Genomic DNA, 7,500 nt, shown 5'->3' with positions numbered 1-7,500 from the left:
TCTCTCTCTCTCTCTCTCTCTCTCTCTCTCTCTCTCTCTCTATCTCTCTCTCTCTCTCTCTCTCTCTCTCTCTCTCACACACACACACACACACACACACACCTCATGGCAGAAACAACAACCCCCCTCCCCCCCCCCAGCTCCCCAGTTCCATTCAGAGTACATACATGTGTGTGAAGGGGAGCGAGGAGCCTATTGGATCTGGGCTCTAGACAGCCAGCCAGCTGGCCAGCCATGCGGCGTGACCCGGAGCTTTTGGAAACAGAGGGTGACAGAGCAGCAGGCATTCAGAGCAGCGCTGCTCCGCTCACTGACATTTGTGACACTGCTGGATGCCGACATGGCTGCCAAATTTGCTGAGTCAGACCGGCCTGAGGACATCCAGAGAAGCATGTGTATGTAAACACTAAACAGCCAATGGAGGAGTGATACATGCCAGATTACCACAATACATGTTACAGGGCTCCATGTGCTCCCTCTTCATGACAACAATTGTCATCTGCTTTCAGGAATAGCGCCACGCTCTGCCCAAAGTCCCCATAAACTCCTCTTTAGCAAACTGCTAGCGCAACACAGTGTATTCTGTGGCTGTGTCTCTTGTGTAATCTTTAACATTCTCACACAATTGTAAATTTTGCGGTGAAATTTTGTGAAATCCTCTGTCAGGCGTAGTATAGAGTTATTTTGCATGGCATAATGCGTATTATAACCGCAGGAATATGTTTCCTTTTTCCCACTGCAAACACTGAACCAAGAATAGAGCTATAGTTTTATTAATACGCGCCAAAACGTCCCATGGGCACAAGCTCAATACCAGACTAAAGTGTCTGGCTGTGGCCATTTGGAACAAAATCAGAAGTGAAATAGCTTTGGAGTCCTGTTTGATGTTGATCCAAAGACCTGTAAGGCTGCATGCGCAGCCAGCAAGACAATAGAGGCCCTTATATTCTGCGGCAAAACTAGGTGCCAAAGTGATATTATTGCTAACTCAGCAAACTGTGAGACACACTATACAAATCTGATTTCACTTATATCTGCAGTGATGTGGGAGGGATGGATGCTGAGCTGTGACCTAGGCACACTCCCTTGCATTTACATTTCATTCAAGGCGTCTGTAAACCTTCACTAGATATTTTTTCTACTTTAAACTTTAAGGGATTGTTTAAAATATGTTTTGATCATGAAAAAGCTTGGTATATTGATCAGAAAAAAAACAATACACTTCTACAGTGTACACCTCTACAGAAGAGATGGATGACTTCATTCACTCACCAAAACAAAGATATACGATTTATGGACCCTGCGTCAAATACAATAGTGACACACTGGGGGGCTTTCATAGAGCACTTCTCTTTTGGCAACTCCATCTCCTCATTATGAATGAATGCACCCCAGTTTGTCACTAAAGTCATATTTGAATCGTGGCCCAAGACTTTTAGTTCTGTTTACGAGTGGAAAAAGGACTCCCTGTTTTTCCTCGTAGCCTTTTGAAGCAGAGGAGACCAGACGAGGGTTTTCCCATCGTGCACTCCTTAGTATGGGTGTTGGGGTCAGGGAGGCCAGGCGGTGCGGAGCAGAGTGGGAGTCAAGCAGACTGATGGGGCTTTACTTGTGTTTCCATAGAGTATACATTAGTGGGGGCTGCCTTTGATCTGAACTCCCCCAGGAATATTTTTCGGTAATTTGTTTGCCTTAACAGGGCTTTACACAGCCTTTTCAAAACGCACACGCACACACGCGCATGAACACCCGCGCAGGCGTGCACACACACACACACACACACACACAGAAGGAAAGCAGAACTGGTAGAAATACATAATCCAGAAAATGGAACCAATAAATGAAATAAACCAGGGTTTCCCAAACTGGGGTGAGTGCAACCCTGGGGGTGCGTGGCCTGCCCCAAGGGGGTGCGCGAGTTGAATAGAGCAATGGCAGATATGTGTTTTCATGCTGTATTAATGTACATTAAGTAGGTTTTAATTGCATGGTGCATTGTATGCTTGAAGAAACATCAAGTCTATTGTAAATGAGGTTTCCCGAAATATCTATAATGTGCAATGATTTGTGCTGTGACGCCATATTTGAGTGGCCATAAGTAAACCAAAACATTCGCTTAGGGGGTGCGCAAACCACATTGAAATGTACAAGGGGGTGCGCAAGGAAAAAAGTTTGGGAACCACAGAAATGAAGTACAGAGGTAATGTCCAATGCATGGTTTTCCTTATATCTGACCAGGCATGTGAAACATGCATTCACACAAGCACACACATACACACACTCTCTCTCTCTCTCAAACACACATATACACACTCTCTCTCAAACACACACAAACACACCCTCTCAAACCTCTTTGTTCTCTGACATGGACCCTCAGACAACTGATTAGACAAGTGTGTGTGTGTGTGTGTGTGTGTGTGTGTGTGTGTGTGTGTGTGTGTGTGTGTGTGTGTGTGTGTGTGTGTGTGTGTGTGTGTGTGTAATCCTGCTAATGACCAGTGACAGTGGTATCACATTACTGTGGTGGGGGGAAGTTAGGGATGCTCAAGTGTGTGTGTGTGTGTGTGTGTGTGTGTGTGTGTGTGTGTGTGTGTGTGTGTGTGTGTGTGTGTGTGTGTGTGTGTGTGTGTGAGTGAGTGAGTGAGTGAGAGTGAGAGTGAGTGAGAGTGAGAGAGAGAGAGAGAGAGAGAGAGAGAGAGAGAGAGAGATTTGTTCTTCCATGGAGGTCAGGCGAGAAGTCAGTAAAGTTTTGACAGGAACAGGGTAATTGGTCATGTTTTCAACAGTGAAACCAGAGGGAGAGGCATGGGGAGAGAGGGAGAGCTCGAAAGAGAGAGAGAGACAGAGAGAGACAGAGAGAGAGAGAGAGAGAGAGAGAGAGAGAGAGAGAGAGAGAGAGAGAGAGAGGGAGAGAGAGAGAGAGAGGGTAGGAAAGTAGGAGGAATTGAGGAGGAACAAGGACTAGACATGAATTACCACATGAAAAACCATGTGTGTGTGTGTGTGTGTGTGTGTGTGTGTGTGTGTGTGTGTGTGTGTGTGTGTGTGTGTGTGTGTGTGTGTGTGTGTGTGTGTGTGTGTGTGTGTGTGTGTGTGTGTGTGTGTGTGTGTGAGAAAGGATGATGTCATTGCTGCTATTTCAAATGGCACCAAATAGACACGATAGACACAGAATTACAGTGTATCCATTACCGCTTATTCGCTAGATGTCATCTGGGATCAGTTAAAGGATGCCGCATCCAGCAGAGAATCTCACTCATGAACCAGTGGAACCTCTGTACCTGGATCAGTCATTAAGGTGATTATCTAAAAACCCACAGAGCCGCAGCAGCCTGAACAAATAAATCGATCACAGTCAGAGACTACAACCGCAAAAATGTCCTCTTCATACAAACATAATGTGCACAGTCGAGAGTTTATAACTGTGGTCGACAGTGTGGGCCGCAAATCAAGAGAAGTTGCAGAGAAGCTACATCCACTCCAAGACACCCAGAAGGAAGAGAAAGCAAATCTGAAGTGTCAACAAACAAGTTATTAGTCGCCGGATGATTGAGTGGTGCGAGCTGCGCTTGAAGACCCGTTGGCCAAAACCAGAGCAATGCGCCCGCACGCACACGAGCGATCAATTATCAATCAGAAATGTGCCACTCATTCATACCAATTTAGATTGCATCACCGTGTCATCATAAAAAAAACATAAAAGGTAGGACCATGGTGTTGATCTCTCATGGCTAAGTCACCAAAAGGTGGCGCTCTTTTACAATCCACGCATGGTCGGTTCTCCTCATTTACAACTATTTAATAGAGAGCACACATGCACATACCGTGCAGGGAGAGAAGAGAGGAGAATGAATGAGTCGAGTCCATTCAGCACTGCAAGTGATCGAGCCAGTCACCGCAGCCCTATGATTATCTGATCCTCTAAAAACTTCAACGAAGCACTTCTGGAGAACTGTCCGTGCGTCACTCCGTCCCCGCTACGGGTTGTGTAAAAAGAGACTGAGATGCTGTATCAGTGCGAGCCTGTGGGGAACTGTTAAAAGAAAACAAAAAAGCGACACTTACGGGAGCGTGCGTGTGCCGTTATGTCCAAGCCGTTGTCGGGTGAGAGCGGGATGGTGTCTGCTCTCACGGCTGTCCCCTGTGTGACGGAGAAAAAAAAGGCAAATCCCACGGTAAGTCCCCAAAAATACGGAGTTCCCAGCAGAGACACTATCGTTCGCAAACCAGCCTCTCACACAGTCAAGAGCGTCTCCGGGATGGGCACAACCGCGACCTCTTACATTCCAGAAGTGCAAGGCGCGCGCATCCCCGGTGGGATCCCGTTCGAAGTTCCGTAGCCTATTTTCCCCTCTTTCAGTTACAAAGCAAGGAGCATGCAGTCGCTCGGCGTGGCTTAGCTCGGCGAACTGTCAAAGCTTGCAGGGGGGTAACCTAAACCCCATCCCTCTCTCCTCTCCTCCCCCTCCCCCTCCTTCTCAGCGGGGGCTCCGCGGGATGTCCCATGAGGAAGAGGATGGAGAAAAGTTAGGAGAGCACCTTACATTACGTCATTTTGGAAATCTCACCTCACCTGTGCATTTACTTGAGGCTGCGCATCTACAGTACAGACATGCGCAAAACAACTCAAGCCTGCTGGTTGCTGGGTCAAGAAACTTTGGTTGATAACAAAGCGTTTTGTCGATAGCGGCTTTGGTTGTCGACTGCATTTGTCAACACTGTAAAAAATCTACCTATATTCTTCATATACTCCGCAATAAATATATTTGCGTTTTGCATTGGATTTTAATGTTGATCAAGTTAAAAACATGAAGATGGCTGTGCAGTGTGTTTATTGGGCGTTTGCACACAAAGATGTTGGTGAGACTTTTCCCAGCTGCACAATCGTGTCAATATACAATGGAACCCCCAAACATTACCCATATTCTAGCTACATCTAGCAAGTTGCAGAAGAAATAGGGCAAGATTCGCACAGTAATGTGGTAAACAACATGTTTCCCAAAAATACCAACGGCAGCCTGCCCACTCTCCACTTGCTGCAGGAACGCACGAATTCAGTCAGGCAGATTAATAGTGTCAATAGGTCATGTCAAGGTAGATACACAACGTTTACACGGTTCAACTTGGTCATTTATAACAGAGATCTGCCAAAGACCGTAATAACGCAACACGTTAGGATAACAGACAGATAGGCGAAACAGTTCACAATATTCACTAACAACCTTGCATGGGTAATACGTGGACGAATGCAATGACTAAGTAAAAAAAGCTCTCCAATAATTATGTCAGAAACTCAATTTTATTTACTCACCACTTCATACAAAATCAGGTGCCACTCATTTCATCTTCTGCGCAACTGCGGTCATGGTGCAAGGGCGCCTGCCGCGGTTTGCCGACCTCTGCCATGGTGGTCACCTTGTGTTTGGTACCTGGACACGTAACTATTTTATTTTGGTTTCAGAAAGCCTGCTGCGGAGGTGCGTGAACAGGGGCCGCTTTGGGCCCAGGAGAAGTGAACTGCCTCGGGGCGCTCCGAGGTCGGTTTTATGCGGCACTTCCTTTGGAACGCCAAGAACGGGCGGACAATCCCAAACCGGAAATCCTGTGAGTGTAGCGCGCTGATAAAACCCCTCACGCAGCACAAACACACGGCATCCTGCCTGAGTGCGGCCTCCGAAACCAGTGGCATTGAGTGGCATATCCTAAACGGGTGGTGATGCGATGGCAGTCCAAGGGAGGGCTTAGTGGTGGTGAGGAACGGGTCTCAGGGGTGACATGGCGGTTTAGCTGGGCCTTCTTGTGTTTTTTTGCCGCCTGCATCATTAGGGGCCCATGATCAGTGGGATAATTATGGAGAGCAGCTATTAGTACTCAACGCTGGGCATCACCCTGCTTGTAGGCCTACACAAAACCATTCCCTTCTGTATGAGCGTGTGTGTTTGTGAGAGAAGACAATATGCAATGACTGGATAAGGTGTGGTTGGCTGGTAGGTTGGCTCAGAGGCACAACAGGTTAACCATGGGGAAGAAGGCTTCAGGGTGTGTACTTCTACGCAGCCCAGGAGATGTAGACTTAAAATGGATACAGTAGAGATATATGAACTGAGGGGGCATAGCCAGATGTGGGCCAACTCGAGAAAGTGGCGTAAAGGTCTAGATTATACATAACATAGTAAAAGTTTGTAAGGACCGACTCTTAAGAACCAGAACAGTCAAGGACTTATTCTTCATGCTTTACGTTCAATGTGTCTTTCATTTGGAAAGGCTATGGTTCTTAAGGGAGCTGAATAGTGAATAATATCCGTGTGTAAACAGTGAAATGGTGCAACTCTTGGAGCAGACATTAAAGGTCTGACTTTTTATCAATGCCACCAGACATTCAAGCTTGCATTCACATAGGTAGCTTCCAACTAACTATACGAAATGATTCCTTCAAACACACATGTGGACATATGGATATTGGGCTTTGGTAACATTAGACCATTTGGTGTGTGTGTGTGTGTGTGTGTGTGTGTGTGTGTGTGTGTGTGTGTGTGTGTGTGTGTGTGTGTGTGTGTGTGTGTGTGTGTGTGTGTGTGTGTGTGTGTGTGCCCTTGATGGGTGTATTTTGGCAGCACCGGGGGCCAAAGATCACGGCAGATTAACTCTGGATCATTTATCATGTCACAACTACAGAGAAAGAGGGAGAGAGAAAGGAGACACACAGACTTGGCTCCTCTTTGACCTCTTTTGACCTGATGTCGAGCCTAAAGGAAGTGTGGACACATATATACTCTGTCTTTCTCTACACGGGAGGTTCTGTTCTCGCCATTTGCATCAACTGCTTTGCAAAACACTTCATCAACCTCTTTGTTGATGTAGTTAAGTTATGTATGAAATAGATATAAAAAATTGCAGATTTGTAATGCATTCAGGCAAGGCCCCTGTTATAAAGTTGATGTTACCAGATTGGCAAGAACCAACTCATCATGTATTACTGAAGATATTGTGTGATGTCGTAGTAATTTTCAATGTCTTTTTAATGTCTAGTACAGCCATGGCAGAACAGGAAGCACTTTGAGGTGTGTGTGTGTGTGTGTGTGTGTGTGTGTGTGTGTGTGTGTGTGTGTGTGTGTGTGTGTGTGTGTGTGTGTGTGTGTGTGTGTGTGTGTGTGTGTGTGTGTGTGTGTGTGTGTGTTCTATTGTGCTTGGGAGTGAGGGCACATGACATTCTGAATGTCAGACTACAGGGACTGGAGTGCAGAAGTGTTAAACAGAGGAAGTCTGTGCGAGAAGGTGTGTGTGTGTGTGTGTGTGTGTGTGTGTGTGTGTGTGTGTGTGTGTGTGTGTGTGTGTGTGTGTGTGTGTGTGTGTGTGTGTGTGTGTGTGTGTGTGTGTGTGTGTGTGTGTGTGTGCCGCATACCAACGCACAGGGGTGCTGTCCATGTGTAAAAATCATCCCTTTTCCTCTCTCATTCCAATGTCCATTTCCATCCTCCACTCCCTCCCTCCTCCTCTCCC

The 7,500-nt window shown here is 46.5% G+C and overlaps 1 protein-coding gene across 1 annotated transcript in view; it reads right to left on the bottom strand.

The window, feature by feature from the left end:
* egfl7 (EGF-like-domain, multiple 7) overlaps positions 1-5,585 on the bottom strand; it is a 26,264-nt gene extending 20,679 nt beyond the window's left edge. The window contains exons 1-2 of the mRNA XM_063210875.1: positions 5,312-5,585; positions 4,066-4,141 (exon numbers count right to left, since the gene is read on the bottom strand). The gene's annotated coding sequence lies outside the window, so the exon portion shown is untranslated. The remainder of the gene's footprint in view (positions 1-4,065; positions 4,142-5,311) is intronic.
* Between the last annotated feature and the right edge of the window lie 1,915 nt (positions 5,586-7,500).

This window comes from Engraulis encrasicolus, chromosome 11 (assembly GCF_034702125.1).
Source record: "Engraulis encrasicolus isolate BLACKSEA-1 chromosome 11, IST_EnEncr_1.0, whole genome shotgun sequence".
In the NCBI taxonomy this organism is placed as follows: Eukaryota; Metazoa; Chordata; class Actinopteri; order Clupeiformes; family Engraulidae; genus Engraulis; species Engraulis encrasicolus.
The sequence above is the reverse complement of the archived record's forward strand: the minus strand, read 5'-3'. Positions and strand labels throughout refer to the sequence as shown.